The 24,896-nt window shown below is 41.7% G+C and overlaps 1 pseudogene; it reads left to right on the top strand.

The window, feature by feature from the left end:
* Nucleotides 1-20,781, top strand: part of LOC147425722 (protein STABILIZED1-like) — an 82,010-nt pseudogene extending 61,229 nt beyond the window's left edge.
* Nucleotides 20,782-24,896: the final 4,115 nt, after the last annotated feature.

Genomic DNA, 24,896 nt, shown 5'->3' with positions numbered 1-24,896 from the left:
GCTTTGCAGGAGCCAATACGATGCCAGCATGAGCAAAAAACAAGAGGGGTCGACCACGAGAGAGGGAGTTTGGCATTTTAATCTATCTTTTATGCTATACACACACACACACACTCACAACTCATGTGTGCAAGAAGAACTCCATCTTCTTCTCCAAGCATTGAGAAGTAGAGGCCTACACCAACAACTCTTGGCTATGGAATGCAAATCCAACCAAGAGCCAAGCTTCAATGGCATGTTCATCTCCTCTACCATGCTAATTACTAAGCTATGTTGTGCTATTAGAGTGATTATGTGAGGAGAATACTTCTTTCTTGTAAGATACATCTTCTTCCTCTCTATGCTCATTCCCTGCTAGCTCTCACCATTTTTTAAGGTGTGTGAGGTCTTTGGACTGAGGCTAGGGACACTAGGTGTGTTTTTCAAGCATGATTTTGTGCATGAAGCTTCCATCTTCATTGCACCAACTAGTTTTTTCAAGGAGCACAAAGAATGTATTGTACAAAAGTCTCCTTTGATGGGAGAAGCTATAATACAAAGCCTTTATGGAGGGGGAACCAGTTCCATGTAAATCCGGTCCTCAACTATTGTCAATTGTTCTATTTCTCTCTATCTTCAAGTATTGTCAATGCCAAATTAGGTAGGTGTAAATTGCTATGTTGCTTTCTCAAATTAAGTACTCTCTCTATGCTCATTAGGAAATTGTTCTTAATGAAATGCTCACTATGTTATCAATTTCCGCTACACACAAGTTACTAGTGCATTTAATGCTACATTGGTATCAGAGCTACTGTTTTCTCTTTTCTTGCTCAAGAAGAGAGGTCCTCAAGCTTTCTAGAAATGGTTGGTGTTATTAATTGCAAAAGAGTAAGTAGAATAGGGATTTTTCATCGTTGAAGCATGCCTGCTTTATGCAATTAACGGGGATACCGTCGAGAGCTATGGTCTTAATAATGGATTCCTACGGGGCTTGCCTATGGCTTATTGAGCTATTAGGAGCTTGACAGGAATCGGTGTTGTCTTGGCTCTGCTGAACACTCTCTTCTATTTGTTGCAATTAATAATATTCGAGCCATGGTATATATGCTTGAGTGCTTATCTTTAAAGGTAAAGAGGAGTAGCAACTAGGGCTCGAAGTGCCAAAGTACAAGTAAAAATTTACACCTAAAATTTGCTAGTATGGCTGATAAGGGAAAAGAGATTAAAATGAATGTTGATAGCTTTGATTTTGCTAATGAAAGAGCAACTAATGATGCCCCTATGCTTGTGAACTATCTTGTTTCTAGGCTTCAATAAGCCCTGGGCAATCCATCCCTCCAAGGTGAAGTGCTACAGCAATTGCACACCCATGGTATTCTTCAAACTCCCCACCAAGAAGAGAGAGTACCTAGGAAAGCTCCTGGTGAGACCTCCAAAAGAGGAGTCTCTCCGATAAGGGAAGAAGAGGAGGATCCGTATGAAGGGCTCAAAAAATTTCTACTCGATGAGGCATATCCCTACCAAAGGAGAACCCAAGTTTCAACGGTATAGCCCCCACCAAAAGAACGAGAAAGAAGTGAGTCTCATGTCACCTTGGTGGAGATGGCTCCACCAAGACGGCAGGCAAAACGCTCTCCAACACCCCCTAAACGGAGAAGACCATCGCATACTTCTCTACACCATAATTCAAAGAGGGAAGAGTGAAAACAAGTAAAGAAAAAGGCGAGAAAGCGGTCACCCTCTTCTCCATCTTCTTCATCCTCTTCCTCTTCTAAAGAAGTGATGGTGCAGACAAGGAGTAACAATGGAAGAAAAAGGCGAGAAAGAGATCACCCTCTTCTCCATCCTCCTCATACTCTTTCTCTTCTGAAGAAAGTGATGGTGCAGCTCTTGAACCACCTAAAAGAAGAGGCCATAGGAAATCCTATGCCGCCTGGAAGAGGTCATCCAAGCTTAAAAAGTTCAAAGAGGGAGGAAAGAACATCTCTTTCCTTACCTACCATAGCACTTTTGGTGCTACGGACAAAGTCTTGGCCTTTATCCAACAATTCGATGCAATTTTTGGCACGGAGTCCTCTAAGCTATGTCATGTAGCCATGCATTTTCAAAAGTACGCCAAGCAATGGTGGTCTAGCCTACGAGCAAATGGTGAAGCTCCACGAACATGGAAATCTTTAAGAGCTTCCATCATGAAGCAGTTTTCTGTTACTGATGCCAAAGACAAAGTACTCACCAAATGGCAAATCTTGAAGCTCTCTCTCTATGAATCTATCCACAAATATGTAGAAAAGTTTTGGAATTTACATCTCAAAGCCACTGTCTTCAAAAATATGGATTTTGGAGAGCAAAAAAAACAATTTTGTGCAGGTTTAACTGAGGATATGTTAACTCCCAAAGGCCACGCACCATATCTGTGGTCATACACCATACCATGGTGGCTTCAAGAATTAACTTCCAACAAGGGGCTAAGAGAAATATTAAGCCCACAAAAAACAAGGACCATAACGAGCCTAAGGGGAAGGACAAAGTCCAAAAATCTCCCAAAGGCAATGCCAACAACAACAAAGCTAAGGAGAAGGGAGTTTATAAAGGCAAAAATAAACTCTCTCCTGAAGAGCTAGAGCGTTATCGAAAAGATAACCGTTGTTTCAAGTGCAGGGAGCAAGGGCATGCCTATCGTGCTTGCCCCCATAAGAATACACATAATGAGCCTCCTAGAGCTACCTTGGTCGAAATTCAAGAAGAGGATGCTCATCACAAAAGATCTCCTCTATTGCATGCTTGGGGAAAGGTAAGAGAACATTATGCTTTTATTCTCTTTGACCCTGGTTCTACTCACAATCTCATATCCACAGAGTTGGCTACCAAGCTAGGCATCCAAGCATATGAGATGGGAGATGCCCTACCTGTCGATGGTGCTTTCAAGGGGCAAGAAGCCTCAGTCTCTCCCTTAATTGGGAAATTGAGGCTCCATGTCCAAACCTATGTGGACAAGGAGGATTTCTTCATCTCTCCTCTCAAGCATGAGGATGTAATCCTAGGGGCACCATGGTTTGATCATATGGCTGCCAATGTTAAATTCTCTGAAAGGAAAATCTACTTACCATCAAATAAGGATAGTTGATCAAGACATTGTAAAGACCACATTTTGCACTACGTTTGGTCTTTACGAGTACATTGTCATGCCTTTTGGCTTGACCAATGCCCCCACCACATTTAACCGCTTGATGGAGAAGCTATTCATGCCTCACCGAACCTTTACTAGAGTGTTCTTTGATGATATAATCATCTACTCTAATTCATTTGACAAACACAAGCAACACCTTCAGGTAATATTTCAAGATTTACGAGAGAATAAACTTGATATTAATCAAAAGAAAAGTGAATTTTTCTTACAAGAGATTCAGTATTCAGGTCACATTATTTCTCAAGATGGCATCCAAATGGATCTATCAAAGCTAGAGGTAATAAAAGAATGGCCTAATCCAAGGAATCTGTATGCACTAAGAAGCTTTATAGGTATGTGTGCATACTATGGACGCTTCATAGAAAAGTTCTCACAAATTGCAGGACCATTACATGACCTAACAAAGAAAAACGTTAGGTATATATGGTCCACCAAGGAGAACAATGCTTTTGAAAAGCTTAAAGAGAAGCTTATCTCTCAACCCGTGCTTACACTACCGGATCTCTCAAAGCCATTTGAGGTCCAATGTGACGCTTGTGGTGATGCCTTGGAGCTGTTTTGCTCCAAGAAGGACACGCCATAGCCTATGAAAGTCAAAGGCTCGACCCTGTTGAGCAAGCTCTAGGAATATATAAGAAGGAATTTTTAGGAGTTCTACATGCTCTAGACTTGTGGAAGCACTATTTATTGGGGACTCCTTTCATTCTGCGAATGGATCACCAAAGCCTTAAGTACTTCATGACACAGACCAAGCTCTCCAACAAACAAATGAGGTGGGAAAATTTCCTTTCACAATTTCATTTTCATATTGCTCACATTGCTGGCAGGCATAATCAAGTGGCCGATGCACTCTCAAGACGACCGAGTATCCATAGCAACTCACAATGATCTATCTTCTATGATAGATAAGTACGCTATCAATCTCAATTTTAGAGATGTGATTTTAGCCCTTGCACTAGGGAAGAAGGAAGAACCATTTACTCTACAAGATGGTTATCTTCTCTATGACAATAAATTATGTGTTAATAACTCACTACGTGAGAAAGTAATGTATAAATATCATGCTCCTCCTTATGCGGGGCATAGAGGGATTCAGTCTATCAGAAAAGGAATAGAAACATATCTCTTTCGGCCTGCCATGGAAGAAAACATACAAGAGTATGTTTCAAAATGTGTGGTATTTCAAAAGATGAAGTTTGATAGAGGGAAGCAACTTTGATTACTTCAGCCTTTGCCAGTCCCTAATTCACCATGGGAGAGCATATCCATGGATTTTATCTTTGGATTACCCAAGTCTATCCATGGAATACAGGAATATGGACGATAGTAGACAAGTTTAGCAAACAAGCGCATTTCATACCTGTCAAAAAGACTATCAAGGCCCATCAAATGGCAACCCTCTTTATATCACAAATCTTCAAATACCATGGCTTGGCAATGTCTATAGTGTTGGATAGAGATCCTAGAATGACTAGTAATTTCTGGAAGGGTCTCTTTGAGAATTTAGGTACAAGGCTAAACTTAGGTATGAGGCTAAAATTCTCTTTGGCCTATCATCCCCAAACGGATGGCCAAAGTGAAATAGCTAACCCAACCATTCTTGATCTACTAAAAGCTTATGTCACAAAAGTAGATCAAAAGTCCCAATGGGAGAATTACTTACCCTTAGTGGAGTATGCCTACAGTAACATTGTACATACTTCCACGGGAAAAGCACCTTTTGAGGTGATAGAGGGAAGATCAAAAAGTCCCATGCTACTCAAGGTTCTGATGATATCTTATCAAGTTTAAAAATTATCCTTTTGAAGATGCTAGATGGATGCAAGGCATACAATTAAAGGATAAACTAAACCTTGTCAATGCTTACAATGATTCCCTAGAGTAACCAAATATAAATATGTATATATAAACAAAGTTTTTGTCTTATAAGACTCTCTTTTTCTTTATTGTGCACAAATGTTAATAAGTATGCATGCTTAGGATCATGTTTGTGAAGACAACATCTCCCAAACACAAAGTAGAGTTTGTCACTTCACTATGGAAGATTGATACGGACTAAAGCGCAGACATGATTGTGGGGCAGCTAAAGCACTCAAGACCCAAATGGACTAGTCATCCATTCTGGAATGGTGTCGTAGGGTAAAATAGGGATCCTCTACCCGCTAGCAAACGGACTAATGACTAGGCTTTATCTTCTCTACCTCATAGTCGAGGACAACTATGATTTCAACAGAGAGGTAATGTCATAAAAACTAATATCTAATTCTCCCAAATGATTTTTTCATGTTAAACTGATCATTTAATATGGGGAAGTATTATTGTAAGGCTGCCAGACTAGTCTCTGCAGGGATCCAAAGGAGAAAAAATAGGGATCCAAAGGGGGACAGTCTACAAAAGAGCATTGTGCTTCGATGGGGCTTAAAAGACCTAAGGTTCAGCTCCATTAAGACTTCCATAGGCTAAGTTTCCTAAATTTAATTCAATTGTCCAAAGGCCAAAGTAGGGAAAAATTGGATGGTCATGGGAAGACCAATGACTAGGCTTTATCTTCTCTATCTCATAGTCGCGGACGACTATGATTTCAAGAGAGAGGTAATGTCATGAAAACTAATATCTAATTCTCCCAAATGATTTTCTCATGTTAAAATGATAATTTAATATGGGAAAGTGCAGGGGGAGTAAAAGCTAGAATATTGGTAAGGTTGCCATACCGGTCTCTGCAGGGATCCAAAGGAGGAAAAATAGGGATCCATAAGCGGACAATCTACAAAAGAGCAATGTGCTTCAATGGGGCTTAAAAGACCTAAGGTTCAGCTCCATTAAAACTTCCATAGGCTAAGGTTCCTAAATTTAATTCAATTGTCTAAAGGCCAAAGTAAGGGAAAATTGGATGGTCATGGGCAGACTAAAAAGTCTTCCCACATCCCTAGGAAGGAGGAGGCGAGCCCTAATAGTAGGGGATTAGAGAGAAACACAAACACACACACACACACACACACACACACACACACACACACACACACACACACACTCCAAAGCTCCCCCTTTACACAAAGGGAATACTGGACACATGTCAGGCTCCTAGGCCAGTTGCCCCTAATCTACCCTCAAATCCTATTGGATGGCCATAGAGGTGGACCAATGAGAATTAGGCTAGAGTAGAATTAGTCTAATCAATTTAAAAATGCTTGATAAAAGAACCAAAATAAATTAAGCTCCCTAGAAGACTATTGGATAGTCTACCAAGGGGTCCAATGAGCATCTAGTAGCCCGATGGCTTACCTGATTCCTATTGACCAGAAGACTAAGAGGTCCAATAAGAGTTTAATTGAATTATTTAATTACCTAAAGCTCTAACAAAAGGGGAAAGGGGGACACATGTCAAAAGTCTATCAATTATGCTTCTAATCTGTGATTGGCTAAGCTTTGCAGGAGCCAATAGGATGCTAGCATGAGCAAAAAACAAGAGGGGTCGACCAAGAGAGAGGGAGTTTTTCATTTTAGTCTATCGTTTATGCTACACACACACACACACACACACACACACACACTCACAAGTGTGCAAGAAGAACTCCATATCCTTCTCCAAGAATTGAGAAGTAGAGGCCTACACCAACAACTCTTGGCTATGGAATGCAAATCCAACCAAGAGACAAGATTCAATGGCATTCTCATCTCCTCTACCATGCTAATTACTAAGCTAAGCTATGCTATTATATTGATGTGAGGAAATACTTTTTTCTCGTAAGATACATCTTCTTCCTCTCAATCCTCATTCCCTGCTATCTCTCACCATTTTTGAAGGTGTGTGAGGTCTTGGGACTGAGGCTAGGGACACTAGGTGTGTGTTTCAAGCATACTTTGGTGCATGAAGCTTCCATCTTTGTTACACCAACTAGTTGTATCAAGGAACACAAAGATTGTATTGTACAGAAGTCTCCTTTGATGGGAGAAGCTATAATACAAAGCCTTCAAGTATTGACAATGCCAAATTAGCTAGGTGTAAATTGCTATGTTTCTTTGTCAAATTATGTACTCTCTCTATGCTTATTAGGAACTTGTTCTTAATAAAATGCTCACTATGTTATCAATTTCCACTACAAACAAGTTACTAGTCCATTAAATGTGTCAAGATGGTTCAAATGTCTTATGGTTGCCCATCTTGAGCATTTAACTCCCACTGTATTGATGAGAAAATCCTCATAGTGAAGGTGATTGGTATTGGTGGGAACCCACCCTGGGGAGTCCACTATGTAAAAATTGTAGATAGCAGGTGTGAACAAGAGGTATTTAAATAATCTCTTACTTGTATATTTTCAAAAAGTTTAAATACCCTTTATGTATGCATTTTATAAAAAAACTAGCCCTTATGTGTGAAATAAATCACATTCTCAAATAAAAAACCCTTTGTATAAGTACATGTTTTTTTGTAAATGTACCTAATTATAAATCCCTTAGTTTAACATGATGTGTTGCTGAGAACCCTGGGGCGTCCACTAGGAAATGTGTAAGATAGCACATGCAAACAAAATAAGGGTTTTATAATTAGGTACATTTACAATAAAATGTGCTTATATAAAGGGTTTTAAAATTGAGAAGGTGAATATTTTCATACCTAAGGGCTAGTTCTTTTTTACAAGAATGCCTACATAAGGGGTACATATAACACTTGAAAATATACACGTAAGGGATTATTTAAATTCTTCTTGCTCACACGTGCTATGTGCAATTTTTACATTGTGGACTCCCTAGGGTGGGAACCCACCTTAGTAGGACTAATATATTGAATTGGGGCTCTTTTTGTGGGAACTCCTACTACCACCCACCGTTGTAAATATAATGTACTAGGTGTATTGATATTTTCTCCATAGGCTGCATCAAGGCCGAGCGTTTTTCTGACTCTACCCCAAAACATTCTCACTTTTTTGTATTTTGTTCATGCCTAATCCTGCGCTAGCTGGCCCTTACTTTTCCATCCCTCTTGACTCCCTCAATCATCTCCCTCTGCAACGCGGCTTCGTTTTGGTGATCCCTCCTGCCTACCTAATCACCTCTTCTTTGTCTCTCCGCTCTCTCCTACTCCCTTGTACCAACATAAGGCCTTGCGTATTGTGCATGCCTGTACCGACATGAGCCCTTTCCTATTGAGAATATCTGTGAAGACTACACACCAACATTTGAATTCTCGTTGTAATCCAAATGAACGCTTCAACAATAACCAATTCATTGATAGATTCATTAGGGGATTACGACTTGAGGATATCTACAATGGTCTATTCATTAAAGGTATCACCACTTGGGAAGCAGTCACCACCAACGCGATCCAATTGAAGGATAATTTAATAATTTAAGGAGAAAGAGTGTCTGTTGAGCCTAAATCTATTAGCTCCCAAGCATCAAGGCATTAGCCAATGACCCTAAAGCCTATTGCTAAGGAGCCAAAGATATCTGAGATGACTTTAGTATATCTCACCAAGGCCATTCAAGAGAGCCTTAAAGACAATTGTGCTCCGCAAAACAATTATATGTATCCAAGAAGGGAGCAACAATGGTGCTCAGTATGCTATGGACCGCATAGTACCAGCGAATGCCCTACTTTTAGAGTAAAATTCAATGGGAACTACAATGCCTATGGGAGGTATGGTCATCAAGCTAAGGATTGTATAGTATTTAAGCACGATATGGCCAATAGACCAACCTTAGCATGGACAGACACACATCGAGTGCCTGCATTGATGCCGGCCCCACCTCTTGAACAAAAATCACAACACATGGTCGCTAGGACCCAAAATGTTTTTCAAACAACACCCTTACCACCTCCAGTGCTAGGAAAACAACCACCACATTCAAGAATCACTTCTGTGAATCAAGTAAGTTGTGAGTCATCCATTGCTTGTTTGGAAGGCTGTGAGGAAGATATAGACCCTAATATTGCCTATGGGATGGATGTGCTTGAAGAAAGTCCACAATACTACATGGAGGACTATTGGGGACAAGTCAAACCTATCTATCAAGTAGCTGCCCTTGTGGCAAGAGGCCAAAATATCAATTACACTGCTAAGAGACCACCTCTTCAATGCTATGAGTGTGGAGGTCCACATCTGTGGCCGAGTGTCCTATTAAGCTACAAAAAAACTCCACACTAATGCAAACCAATCAAGCGAGCATGTCTACAATGATGATACTCATGTGTAATTGATGTGGCATAGATCATTTGATTTCCCAATGTCCAAATAATCCAAATGCACCGAAGATCACGCCATTGAACTTGATTGAGGTTACCAAGGAGCCATCACAAAGTACACATGTAAACGTACTCACACGATCGATGCTCCAAAAACAAAATTATATTCTTGAGGAAAGAGACATGGCATCAATTGCCCAATCTCGAAAACACAAAGGAAGAGATCGCAAAAAGCAGCGAAGTCAGACCCCAGTTCAAAGACCAACATAGGGACTGGTGACAACCCCGTATATATGAACGATGCTCAGGAGGATTATGATTCAGGTGAAACCATGGAGACCAAAACAACCACTAAGATAGAAACCAACAAGGAAGATCTTCATGAGCAACGTTGGCCAGGATCCAGGCCAGGATCCAAGAAGAAGATAGAAACTTATCTAAACCCCTACAGAGGAGGTCGAGCGGGTCAAGCAATTAAGGAGTTTGGTAGAAGATACCCAAAGGGATCTAGAACCAGCACCTAGGCAAATCTAGATTACAGACATCGTGTTCCCTACGCAACAACAACCTCACCAAGTCCATAGAACCTTAGCCATACCTAGTGTCATCCAAGAAGAAAGTGACTTAAAGTCATGGGAAAGTGGGCGTACTCACTTCTTGATGGAAAGAATATTTACAGAGGGACTACCTGATCCTATCAAAGAAATGGAGATCCCATCTTCACCACATCAAGGGGCTGAAGCCCAAAAGGTGTCGTTGAACATTGCCAAATTGATGGATTTCATGTCTTCAGAAGTTAGAACCACTATCATGTCCAAACTATATAAAGACCCTGAGCTAGTCTCAGATCCTCGATCCTTCCTCAATGGAGAACTAAAGTTTGGGCTACCACAATTTGCACAGATGGATGGAGCTGGGGAGATGCCAATAGAGGAGGAACACTTAGATCCACAACCCAACCTAGATGAGAACCTTGTTATAGAAATACCTGTTAACAAGTTGGGACAATACTTTGAGGGTGATGAATCCAATGCGACCATACCAATCACTACTAAGGGATTAACTATAAAGGGAATCCTTGATGGTAGCACTGGGGTTAGCATTGTGACTAAAAATTTTTGGGAAACTATGGGAAGACCTCACCTTGCGACCACAACCATAGTAGTGAAGATGGTCAATGGGTCTATTGTTAAACCTATTGGGATGCTAGAAGATCTCAAGATCAAGGTATTTGGACATAAAATAAGGATTATCTTCATTGTTATGGATTTCTCCAAACAGACTATGGCATCAGAGATGATCTTAGGACATCCTTTCATGAGGGAAGCAAAACTGGTGCATGACTGGTCTAAAAACCATGTCTACCTGCAGTTCCAAGATTCTGTCATTTGAGTGGATCTTGTAACTAGTAGAGCACATCCTCTAGGAAACAGGTTTATAATTGATCATAGATCTGACACCACAGTTCACTTGGCCCCATTGCAGTATTGTTACACGTGTAAAGCGGGCACTGATGTTGGGGAAGATTCTCCTTATATGGATGTACTACCTGGAATGACTGAGTCGGACAATGTGGATTGGGTCCACCTAGCAGCAACCATAGACACTTGGGGAAATAGGGGGACGACCTGGGGAACACGTGAGGGGGATGAGATGTCACCACTTGTACCCTTAAATATCCTAGAAGCAATGCATATAGCTTCTGACAAGACTCATCTTAATATAGTGAAGAAAACATACAAGTGGGTCTCTAAAGCTTCTTCAGCGACCGTACCTAGTGCTAAAAAAAAGAAGCCTTGTAAGAAATGTACACTCGCTCCAAGAAAAGTAAGAAAATGTTGCGATGGATACCTAAACGACTATTGGAAGCCCAAGGCTACTATAAAGGAAATGATCAAATCTGGGTGCCAAAACGTAAATTGTGTTCTTACCTGTCATCTGACCCATGTCAGCCCAATTATGTAGCTCCAAAATGAATTGACAATCGTGGAAAGAAAAAAAATCACAGAATGCTACACACCCGCTCCAGACCTAGTTTGGGTACCAAAGAAAGAAAGAATTGTTCCACCTAGCTCAGGAAGGGGAGAGTCCCATGAAGCTTCTAGCTCCTCATGTAATGCATCCATAGAGGTAAAAGCTTCTCCATAGCCTCCACCTATAATAGTGGACCTCCATAAAACTACAAATGAATCCACACCTCCGAGTGTTCAAGAATCACCTGATGAACCACTTCAAGTTCGATCCTTAGAGAGTACCTTACCACCCTTGCAACTCGATGAGGCACCTAAGGTAATAAAAAACTACTGGCAAAAATCCTCACCTATTACCAGCTGGAACAATTGGTTTCAAAGGGTGATGAGCACATTTCAAACAATATTACCTACCCAAGGAAGGGGAGAAGTCCTCATTCACATTTGCCTATTGAATTATTTCCCTCTTACCCTTCTTTCCATGACCTCTCAATCACCAATCTTAGGGAATGTATATATAAATCCTTATACTCACAAAAAAGAAAAAAAGTAAAGAGCAAGAGCAATTAGCCAACAAGTATGCACATTAAAAGTCAAAACATTGACCCAGACCTACACATTCACAACCGGTACATGAAACAAAAACCTATGTCATAAAACACCTTTGATCCTCATCACTCGAGTGATGGAGGGTAGGTAGGATTAGTACAATAGGAGTGTTTCTGTTTTAGAGTTCAGTGATTAGCAAAGTTATTTCTTCCCATTGATGTGCCTCCTAGAGGTATTCTTTGTGTTTCCTCGTGTGTACAGGAACGTATTGCTATTGTTAGCATTTGGACCTTCATGGGATCTTTCTCTCGTTCACTCTTCAAATCAAGCGTGATCATCAACACAAACAGGTATTCCTTGTCCATTAGCATTGCCCCTTATCTTTTTTGCATCCATGTTTGTCTGCTTTAATGGTAATTGGTAGCATAATATTCAACGCATTTGCTTAGTATGAAACATTAAATTCAATGTAATTTTTTGTCATAAGCACTTGTCTAGGTTTAAAGATCAAGTAGTCCGACTAAGCTAGTTTGACCAAGCTAGGCGTTAGAGATCTTCTCTTAATACCATGGGGAATGCCTTCCTAATAATCATGGTTACTTAGGTTCTTGATTTGATTTAGGAAGCATTGTGTGCAATGTACTAGGGCTTTCTAGTGGACTTAGTCTCTATTGACCTTTAGGTTAAGTATTATAAAGGGAGTTTACTAGTGTGATGAGCCTTGGGAGGGTAACAGTGTTATATGACCCCCCAAAGTTACAAAATTAAAATGTTGAAAACGAACAAACAAAAAAATCAAAGTGCCACAATGTAAAATCTTAAGTTGAAAGAGAAACCTCAGCTTGATTTGGTATTCCACTCACATGTATCGCCTATGGTACTAGGGCCCTAGAGGTTCCCAATGTGGGCGCTTTTCCTTGAAAAGCAAAAAACCCAAGGTATACAAAATAAGCACGCACATCAAAATTGAATCATTGTGAAAAGACTTTGGGGGGTCAAAGAAAAGTGAATAAGTCAGGCGATGATTTCATGAGAATTCCTTTTATCATAGCTTAACTACAAGGTCTTCTAGGTATAGCCTCTAGTCAACCCTCGGACATGAAATACTTGGCTCTCGCGATTAAACAACTTAGTTGACCAGAGAAAATTGAGCAGCTTGCCCATGATATTAATAGTCGATCTTTAGTGCCTTTTGACCGTTAAATTAGTGACCCCAGACTTGTTTAATTTTTTATCTTTACAATTGTTTATGCGTTTGATTATATTGCAATTTAATGTTTATTGCTGACAAATGGTTAAATATTATGTTACCAATCAAATTGTCTGCCTACAACTGTATATGCTTTTTAATTGTATATGAGAATGCAGTTACTATGCCAATGTTATTTGATTTTGCAGTGACTGAAGAAGGCTAAGGATATTCATCTCAAATGCTCTTCCACCTCGACGAACGAGCTTCAACTCAATAGCTTCCGAGGAAGGAATCTACATCAGGAAGGGAGGCATGTTAACCCTCACGCACATTTCTATCACCTAAGACGGATGCCGTATTATTTATTTGGTAGAGTCAGGTATTGGGCTTGTCAGTCCAATAGGAAAAGGGTAAGAGTGATCGCCGATGAGAGGTGCACTCTAACTAGAACATTCAAGGGATTAGTTGGCTAAGCATGGGCGCCCAAGTGTGAATGAGGTAAGCTCGTATAAAATTCAACTAAATCTAAAATTCACTCATTCTCTCATTTGTGCAATTGAAGAGTGCTCTTGCTCCATCTCCATCTTCTTCTCTTCATCTCCTTGTGTGTGTGTGTGTGTGTATGCATGAGAGTGAGAGAGAGAGAGAGAGAGAGAGAGAGAGAGAGAGAGAGAGAGTGTGTGTGTGATTGAGCATTGCGATGATGGCACGGCAACGGTGAAGCAGTGAGCGCGGCGTAGCAGCGTCTCCCTCTTCTTCAGAGTAAGGAATCCTCCACGACAACAAGCGTGGAGCAGTGAGTGACATACCATCGTCATCTTTTAGCTTTACTATTTTAGGCTAGTTGCATGCTTGGAGCCATTTGTGGCTCGCACACAGTGTATTGGCAAGTTCCTTGCATTGACACGTCCGACATACGCACACATGCTCTCTTTTTCGCTTCCAAACGATGCATAGCACATTCATGCCACTTGTGATTGTACGAAACCTCAAGGCCAAGGTACTTAAATCTCTCAACAACTTCAAGTGTCTCATTGTTGTACATAATGCTTGGATTCTCCTTATGGTTGGTTTTCACAAGCATAACCTTTGTTTTGGATTCATTCACAATCAGCCCACTATGTAAGCAAAAGTTTTCAAGGACAACCATAAGCTTTTGTGAATCTTCTAAAGTGTGTGCTAGAAGCAGTACATCATCCGCATACAACAAAAGCATGATTACTGCATTGCAAATAGTGACCTCTTCAATGCCTTCTTCTTGCATAAAGTCAAGTACCATTTGTTCCAATTGATGGATGCATAGACCAAAGATAGTTGGTGACAATGGACATCCTTGTTTAACCCTAATAGTGCTTACAAAAATTTATAAAATTTCTCTTCACATGCACATTTGACAAATCACCTTCTCATATATTCAAGAAACCGCAAGCATAAACTCACTTGGCACTTGTAGTTCTTCCATCCTTCTCCACAATTGTTACGTGGAATCATATCAAAGTCTTTCTTAAAGTCCACAAAATAACAATACAATCGCTTGCTTTTCAACCGACTTTCCTCCATGGAACATGAAGAGTGACAAGATGATCAATACTGCTATGGCATCAATGAAAACCCGGTTGTCCTTTTGCACGCTTATCATTCTCTTCAGCCCAATCACTTAGTTTCATCTCCATTATACACCCAATTAACTTTGCCATAAGAGACCCAATCATTATAGTCCGATAGTTGTTTACATTCTTTACATCACCTCCTTTATGCAAAGGCTTAACCCAGTTAGTACTCCAATCATAAGGCATACCATGTTGAAGTGAAAGGTTGAACATACCACACATCCACTCATGGGCAAAGTCTCCCGTCCATTTGATCATCTCTGGCTTGATACCTTGAAGATCTTTTGCTTTGCGAGTGGCCAACTTTTCAAGCCCACCGCATGTATGCTCAATTGTAAAAAAAGAAGGCATACATGGGAGTGAACCATAAAATGGCATTTTTTTAGCATCTACTTGCTCATATAATTGTCTACAATGTGTGTACATATCCACAAGATTCAAGTTACCAAAATTCTCAACCCGCTTGCCCCTAAAGTTTCTCCAAAATCTTCCACATGCATGTACCTTTTCTTGGACTTGAAAAAGTTGTTGCTTTACTACTCATCTTCTTCCCTTCTTTTGAATCAATTCCTTGTATGTATGCAAATGACTTTGATAGTTGTCTTTGTCCATATTTGTATCAAGCTTTATCAAGGACTTTCGAGCATTTTGACATTCTTTATCAAACCACATTTTACGTGATCTATCTTTGTTGATACCATGGAGATGCTTTATGGCAAAGCATTCTTTGGCACAAGGAAAAATAACTTTCTTGAAAGCTTCCCATTTAGTTTCCAATGGTGCATCATATTGAAGCTTTGTCATCCATAACTTTTTCTCAACCGTTTCAATGTACATTGGTGCCCATCTGAAATCCATACATAGTGATAATTTCCCTTTTCTTTGGCTGAGATTATCATGCTTAGTTGCTTCTCCATATGAAAGGTCAATACATGAGGTCCGATGCTCAGATTCCAAGGTCCATTTGTTCCACTCCACAAAGATACACCATTGGCAATGAGCATACCCATACTATTACACTTTTGTAAAAGTAACTTTCCATAGTGATCCGCCTCTTTTTCATCCATTGAAGTACGATCATACAAGTGACCTTCCTCCAACTCCCTTGAAATGTATGGCATATCAAATTTTTTAGTATCATGTTGCAATGTTTTTGTGCGAGCATTCATATCCCCAAATACAATAACATCACCTTCTCCTTTGAAATAAGCAATGTCCTCTTCTAAATCAAAAAATGGATGATCTCTATCTATGCAAGTATAAAGCAAGAATCATGATGAGGAATGTAGCAATCGGCTACAAAAATGGGTGCCCTTTTAGGTGTCATAATTTTCAGCCATAAATAACGTTTGTACTTGTCATCTTTCACAATTAATACAAAATCTTCCATTCCTTTCTTAACCATACACGCTACCCCTCCTTGCCCTCTTTGTTGCTTGAGATTCTTTGACCACATCAATGAATGTACATTGTAATTCTCCAAGTCGTTAATCCTTTGTGTATCATGCTCCCAAGTTTCAACAAGAAGTACAACATTAAATTTGCTTGTTAGTTCATCAATGCCAACCCTCGCATTCCATGGGTATCCATTACAATTTTAAAAGCATATTTTCAATTGTAACTCGGTCTCATAGGTCACGCATCCCTATTTGCTCGAGGGACTTGCCTCCTCCTTGGGCACATTTTCTTCATGAGAGATCTTCTTGTTTTTCTTATTCTTTTCCTTCCATACGCCTTGCAACGCATATTTTTGTTGCTTAATAGTGCAATCTTCATATAAAAAACATTTTGTATTTCTTAAATAGATCCAACTATTATCAAGGATAATCTTTTGTTTGGTCTCATCCGGCTTGGTGCATACAATTGGCCGTTCTCCCGAGCGAGGACACTCTATGTGCTCCATAGACCATAACTCCGGACATGACAAAGTGGGTTTTGAAGAAATCTTCGATAACAATGGCAAGAGAAGGAGGTGTCTCTAACTTATCTTTGAAAATTCCACGAATAACAATGTCCTTGGAACGTCGTTCCCGTTCCTCCAACTCCTCCACATACACATTCTCAACATTCTTTGTTTGAACCATTTCTTGCATGAGTGAGGAATTAGGAACCACATTGTTACCACATACATCAGGCCAAGACTTGTTTGTGCGTACATTTTTCATGCCGCATACATCCTGACTGATGGTGTCAAATTTCTCCTCTTTCAATACATGGTCATGCTCTACTTTTCTCCTTCAAAGCATTCAAGTCAACAAGAGAGCGTTTACATTCCTTGACTTTCTCTTCAAGTTGCATCAAACGTGTTGTTTGCATCTCGAGTGTCCTCTTTAGATTATCATTCCCAACCACAAGTACCCTTAGTGTGCCATTCTCCATTGCAAGTGCTCATAAGTCTTCACCTTGTTTGTTTACAATCTCTTGCAATGATACCAAGTATGCCATGATCATGGTTTCCGATGTTGTTGGTTGGGTGGTTGTGTTGCTATCTCCACACTTAGGAGATTTTGGATCATTTTCCACAATGATTGTGGACCTTGTTGAAGAAGAAGAACCCTTGAGAGTGCCGAAAGACATTGTATGTAAAATAAGAGATGAGAGTCAACTTTCTTGAACCTGTTCACTTCAGAAATGCTGCTACACACACACACACACACACACACACACACACACACAGATAGAGAGATAGAGATGGTGGAAAAGGGGGAGGCCTTTGCGAGCGAAGGCTATGGCATAGAGAGAGAGAGAGAGAGAGAGAGAGAGAGAGAGAGAGAGCATGCATCAAATTAATGAAGATGGAGGAGGGAGACATGCGCACACATGCTATGTGGTAGGTGGTATGGAGTTGAGAGGCGCAGTAGTAGCAGGGCAGTGAATTGAGGTGGAGGGGATTCCTGCCAGGCGCGGTAGCAAAAGAGATGGATAAGGATTAAACGTGCAATTTTAGGACAGAAGACGAGCACAAAAAACTCTTGTCTTTGTGTGTCCTTTGCCTCACTGCCTGATCTGGTGTTTTGCAAGGTCGAAGGTGGTATTATTGGGCAATGAGGGTTGTGTAGTTAGGTGAGCATGTTTTTTGTGGCGAAGAAGCGAGGGAGGTCTGTGCAGGGCTATGACAAGAAGAAGAGAATTTTTCAGCAATGAAAGTTGTGGAGATAGGCAAGCATGTTTTGTGCCGAGGAAGGGAGGGAGGTCTGCACAGGGAAATGAGGACACATGCAGCAACATATAAGGCGTATGGCACGAACGGACAGAAGCGAGAAGATGTATGCACTCTACAAGGGTGGGGAGCATTCACAAGTGCAACGGGCAGGCACCTGTGTGTCGATGGTGGTGGTTGAGGTCGGCAAGTGCATGCATGTGTGATGGTTGTGAGCAAAGCTGACATCTCCATGGCGTCCGATTTTGCAAGGGAGGGTTGGGTGATGTGGCATGGGACTTTTCCCTTTGGACTCTCCACTACAGAAGGAATCTTCCCTCCTAATTAATTAATGAAAGTGTAACGTCGTTCATTCATGAAATCTAGAAAAGATGCCATTATTTTATTTTAGAGGATCTAGAGAACTTCTTTTGTGAAAGGCCCAAAAAATTTGCAAGTGGTGGGCGATGAGGCAAGGAGAAGGGACAGGAAGTTCATACACGGTGGGGTAGGCATTAAATCAAGGAAAAATATGATGTGTAGGAGCCAGTAGGCAAGGGTGGACAAGGATGCTTGAGAAGTTGCATGGATGTGGCAAGGGTGGAGAAGGACGCTTGACGAAGCTGCATGGAGCTCGCGAAAATAGAGTATTTTTTAAAATCTAAAGAACACCTTTCAAGCACAAGTTGCTTGTGGCTTGCTGGTTAGGGGATTGGTCATCTATGCGCGTTGCAAAAGCTCAAATCCTGCACTCCAGGTGCTTGGTGTTTTACTCTTTATCTAGGATAAGGAAGTGGAGGAATTTCCATAGATTCGAGGCAATAAACGTTGAAACCTTCCAATAGTAGTGGTAGGGTATGTGTGCTCAATGCTGAAAAAAGCAGGTTTTAAACGGTATCTTCCTCATATTCTTTCACTTTAGGGTTAGTCTTTTTTGGGTGGATCCAGGTGGCGAAATAATTTGAGAGGCTTCCCTCTACCAGGTGGGGTCGTCTGTAGACTGCTGAAACAGTTTCACTAGGTGGGAATGCTCTCTTGTGAGACGGGCAATGAATCATTTAGTAATTACTACGATAATTACCATGGTAAACCCAAGGCATATAAATAGGGACCATTACATTGTAATCGGGTTAGCATAATCGGGTTAGCGTTTTGGTGGCATTTGTTGGCAATTGTACTCGAGTCTTCAATCATTGGCAGTTGTTGTCGACTGTACTCTGTCTATCCTTTGTTCATAAGCCACATCATACTCATTGTAATCCTTCATCTGTAATTCCAATTACAGCGGTATATGCCAGCTACACTTACTCTATACTCAATACTCTGAATCTAAATTTGAATATCATTCTCAGTACATAGTCTGGTTCTTATTCCGGTAGATGTATTCCAGTTCAGTTTCTGTTCCTTTGTCCAGTCTACTGTTTGAACTAATACATCACCAGTAGCTGAAATCTTCTAGCACTGGAATTAGCTATCTCAAGAGATCAGCTCCAATTCCATTTTGGTGATCACGGTGGCTAGAGCTGAAGCTCGTTCACTGAAACACTCTTCTCCCAGTTGGAAGTTCTCAGCTACAGCAATGGCACCCAAAACCAGTCGTGGCATCCGTGTCGATCCTATTCCTGAGGAGTCATAAAGAGAATCTGACCCCAAGCAAGAGAGGTTAATTGACATTGAGGCTCATGAGGAGCTTAGTCAGGTTGATGAGACGTAGGACTCACAGCATTCTAGTCACTCTAGACGCAGATGGGCAGAGAGGGAAGCATGGAAGGACAAAAGTTCTCGGTCCAGGCAGGGAGATGAGGGTACCAAAGGTAGTAACGACAGTCGCCGCACTTCCAGTAGATAGGCTAGAAAGGACACTGACACAGAGACAAAAACAGATATTTATTGGGATGCAGATACTGACAACTGTAAGAAGACTCCCAAGTGCCGTTCAGAATATACGAAGAGAAGCAGTAGGACCAGCGGTAATCGGAATGATTACACATCTTCACTGAAAATCTCTTTTCTAGTATTCAAAGGGGGTAAGAAGGATGATCCAGATGTTCACATCCAGGATTTTGAGCAGTATGCAAAGCTGAAGAATATTGATAAGGATGATTGGGGGGAATATTTTTCGCAAACCTTGAAGGAGGTAGCGAGAAAGTGGTACTACCATTACCCCGCTTTTCAGCTTAGATACTATAACAAACTACTTAAATCCTTCAGACTGGAGTATTTTGACAACAGAGGTGATGAAGATATTCTTTTTGAACTGGATAAGATCAAGTAGTAGAATCTATCAGTCCGAGGCTATGTGGAGAAAATCAAGGAGCTGACAAGGCAGTTGCAAAAACCGCCGTCAGAGAAGCGATTGCGTGCATGGTTTCTGAATGGCTTTCGTAGCAAGAAGCTTAGGGGGCAGGAGGTACCAGCTCCAACCAAGAAATTCAATGATCTGGTAAAACGGGCACTGAAGCTGGAACAGCAGGCCAAGAAGGAAAAGAGCCATAAAAAGAGAAGATTCAGTAGCAGTAGCTCTTCTACTGAGAACTCTGATTCTAGTGAGGTGTCCAGCAGATCTAAAAGTAGCTCTAACAAGAGGTCCAAGGGTAAGTCAAAAAAGGGATCCTGGACTAAGAAGATTGACGAGATGGCTAGGCAGATTGCTGAGATTAGCCACACCAGACAACCAGTTCCAAAAATGGAGACTTGGTGTTCGAAACGCAAATCCAAGGACCATATTTCCAACGAGTGCCCACATTGTACTTACTGTAAGGCCTTTGGCCATTTATGGAATAATTGTGGTATCAGGATTCATCACTTTAAGAAGGGAAAATACCTCTCAGTGGTAGCCTATATTGAACCAGTGAAAGTGGAACCCGCCAAAGCCTCTCAGGAGGAGAGGCCAGGTACCAGTGGTACTGGTCAAGGGCGTGGCCGATTCCAAGCGAGTATTGGCCAAAGCAGAGGGCGTGGCAACTTCTAGAGCCAGAGTTTGAATTGTTACACTTGTGGAAAGTACGGGCATTTCGCGGCTCAATGCCCAGACGCACCTGCACCTGCTGCTACTGAGGCAAAGGCACCAGAGCCAGTCCCAGTACGGGCAGTCACAAGGAGCAAAGGAGTGGTAATTGAAGAAATTCCAGATACTCCAGAGAAACCAGTCACGGATGACAGCAGCAAATGGGCTCAACAAAGAGCGGTCTGGAAGGCCAAGGGTAAAGAGAAGGTGGTAGATGAATGGTAGGAGCAAAGAGAACTAACGGCTAAAATCACGGAGGATTTAGCCAAGAAACTGCCAGAGCAGCCAAAAAGTTCTGAAGCCCAAGTCATTCAAAAGATACCAACCCAATCCACTAAGCATTAGGAAAAATATGGACTCTCCTTGAGCCTTTTTGATTAGTGAAGGCTTAAGGGAGAACCAATGAGAAGGCTCTTGGGATATCACCTAGAGGGGGAGGAATGGTAGGGGTGCAGCCTAATTATCTCCCTCTTCAATGCTTGGTTCTTAGACAGAGGTGGGAGGTAGGCTGGGGGGGGGGTGTAAATAGGAGGAGAGAGGTGTCATAAAAGAGGGAGGGACCCCCCCAAAAAAAAAACGCGCATGCTTAAAAACCCTAAAATTTGAAAAAAATTTAAAAGTTCCAAAGTTGGCTCATTTGCCTCCAAAACTGCCCCAAAATATAAACTAACTTTAAAAAGTCAATTTTTCCCCCCAAAATCCACTTTTCTCTCTCTCCCACACTCTCCCTCCTCCCATTCTCTCTCTACAGTCAAGGCAGCCATAGCCAAAATCTTTCCACCACTCTCTTCCTCTCTCTCCATAGCTCCCCCTTCTCTCACACCTCCATCAACCCTCTACAGTCCCACACTCCATATCCCACAGCTCCATTATCCTCTCTACCTCTCTACCTCTCACTCCTCCCCTCTTTCTCTATCTCCACTGTCAAAGCCACCATAGGCAGCTCACCTCACCCTCCCCTCAGCTCCTCATTCTCTCTCCACAGTACCCAACTCTTTCAAATCCCTTCCTAAGCCCAACTTCCCAAGCATGTCCACACATAGACGGCCCAAACCAGAGACAGAGGAGATTGTGTTGCATAACACAAAAGATTCAGAGGGGGTATTGTTGACCACTGGGTCAACAACACAACATCACTCAAGTTTCGTACCAAAGTCTTATCTTTTGCGAGTTATGAAATGTTGCGGATTATGGCTATAAACATCATTTGTAATGAGTAGTTATTCTAGTTTCAAAAGCCGGGGTGCAATGGCACTTCCAGATTGTAAATACAAAGCCATTTGACCCTTTCAACCCTATTTTTTGTTAAACCTAAGGTAGCCTTAGTATATAAGGTACCTAGGTCATTTTGTAAAGAGGACTTTATCATAATTAAAAGTTTAGCGCTGCCGTCTACTGTGTGTGAGAGAGAAAGAGAGTGAGCGTGAGCTTTATCCTCTCGCTACGCCCGGCTCACTCAACACACTGGAGATCCGACTGCACCATTGATGTAGGCTCGAGGAGAGCTACGCGACAATGCCAAGCATTCCACGCGAGACGAAGCGCACACGCCGATGCATCTACGAGCTATGTGTGGCCGTAAGTGTATCAAACGATGTCTGTTTTCTGCGTGCTAGTAGTCTATAGAATCGTGGCGACATAAGCTACGTATAGGTACTCATAAATTTCAATTTCGGGCACTTTCAAAATTCTGCTCTGTCATCCTACGCGTTTTCCGCAGATGGATTTAGAGTGAGGGTTTTGAGTGTAGAAGCTTAGGGACAGGTGTATCCTAGTGAGGGGATGGTGTTCCTTAAGTTTCCTACGAATCTGGCATGATTAGGTGAGTTACCTTCCGTATGTGTGTATGTGGCTAGGTGGTGTAGTTGAGAGCAGTGAGGTTCTTGATTGTGGTTTAGTTGGCCTTCTAGAGTGTTGTATGTGTAGGATGGTCTCAGCTTGACAAGCTAAAGAGATTTCCTCCGTGTGCCTATCGTGTCATTTGTGTCCTCGATTGACATTATGTTGATCTAGGTAGTGTTTGCATGCACTTCATGGGTGTGTGAGTCGCTTTCCCTCCAACATGTATGGATCCCACAGGTATTCAAGAAGGGTGCATGGGTCTACATGCAACCGTCACGTGCTGGACCTCATCGCGTACTGTGTCGAGGCGTATTCGAACGTCATTGGAAGGGTCGGCTATTGACATTCAAAGAAACCAAGTCCGGAATGGTGGCCATCTTGCAACACGTCTACAGTGCAGCTGAGATCAGCTGAGATCCACCTCAAGAGAGCTTCAACTCAATTTGCACCTCATTGTAAGTTTTCATGGTTTAGCTATCCCATGCATACATCATGTTTACGTTTATGCGATCGTTATGTTTAACTAAGGGCATTTGTAAAGATGTTTTTCCATCCAGCTTAGTTGAGGAGTAGCCGCTTGAGTGCCTCTCAGGCACGTTCATGGTTGTGCATGCTCACATTGGGGAGCTTATGTTTCCTAATGTCTCATCGAAAAAACTTACCAAGCAGCGAATATTCATGTACTCCCACAAGTACATGGTGTCAAAGTCAAGCCAAAGCTATGGTAGGTTAGAAGCCGTGGAGACACCCTCATTGCAGAGTGCAGAATGGCCAACTCCAGACCATTGGGCTTTGCTTTCTTTCAAGCGCAAGGTGCTACAAGATTTCCAAGGGTCCCTAAAGTTTGGTAAGGCAACCAGATCGGTGGGTCTCAGTTGGCATTGTCCCATTCATTTGTTTGTGCATGCATTCCGCTCTCTGTTGATTGTAGAAACACCAACAATGTTTGTTTGCAAAGAAGTTGACATAGATGCAATGGACACCATTCTAGGTGTCAATTGGGGCTATGTTGACGGTTTGCATGATGGTGACTGTTATAAGTGCAATGTGTCCCCCACACAGCTTTGCCTTTGGTATTTGAAAGCAAGGTGCACCTTGTATGCACGGTTTAGCTACGAGAGGTGGATGCACAAACGTGGCAAATGGATACCCTTGCAGCTGACAGCCGAAGAGGTTCAATCCTTTGAAATTTGTGTCCGCATGCCCAATAATGAGGTGGAGGTGGTTGCAGTGAATCTGCATTGGACTCTTGTCAATCTTCGGGAACACTTTGTCATAATGGGATTCAAAGATTTCGGCAATGCAAGTTTCAAACTGGAACAACGCAAGGTCTACTTTTTGCTTGCTTAGCTACTTTTTCTTATTTTTTGTGGGTATTTGTATTTTGATTGCCCATTTTGGTTGATTTGCAAATTAGCTCTAAACTTGGCGGAGATTTAGCAGTTAGAATCTACTCTTCAAGCTCTTTCTATTGATATATAGCAGCACTCCATGAGACTCCTCATATTTTAAAAGATTTTATTTTTTATTCTCTAGATTCTAGACGGAGTTGTCACATCACAAGAGAATCAAAAATAGAATCTTTCAAAATATGAGGAATCTTGTGGCATGCTATATATCAATAGAAAGAGCTTGAAGAGTAGATTCTAACTGTCAAATCTCCGCCAAGTTTAGAGTTGATTTGCAAAAAATTTACCGCACGCCCATTTTGGACATGAGAGAGGAAGTCAAACTCCTTATAAGGCCCCTTTGTGAGTCCAAATTTTGCCAAATGCAAATCGCCCTGAGCTTCAAGCATTTTTCACAACCCAACCCGATTTGGAAACCACCTTGACCCTCCACTCTCAATCTCTTGAGCACATTACTTCATACATTTCCACGTGCATGGGGAGATTCATTGTTGAGTTACCAAACCGGCCAGGGCAATGGGTCCCTGAAGGCCTTCTCCACCACATCTACCAAGGGGACAGGCCATTTCATCAGCGGCTTGCACGCTTTGCCACCATAGCACAACCCGCTGGACAATATGTGCGGCTTGAAGCTGATGATGTGCGAGCAATGCGTAAGGGAAGGATCGGAAACACTTTTTTTTCTGTTCAGGTCATAATGATCTTCCTCCTTCACGAGTGCCAAGCAAGCCCTGACGTAGTGCTACCACACTTGCAAATCGGCGGGGTACTGGCTGATGTGAAGGACCCCAAGCCCACGGCCATTGACTCATCCGCAGAGGAGAGGAC

This window comes from Adiantum capillus-veneris, chromosome 25, assembly GCF_014529385.1.
Source record: "Adiantum capillus-veneris isolate H3 chromosome 25, ASM1452938v2, whole genome shotgun sequence".
Taxonomy (NCBI): Eukaryota; Viridiplantae; Streptophyta; class Polypodiopsida; order Polypodiales; family Pteridaceae; genus Adiantum; species Adiantum capillus-veneris.
This window is presented reverse-complemented; position numbering and strand designations above follow the sequence as displayed.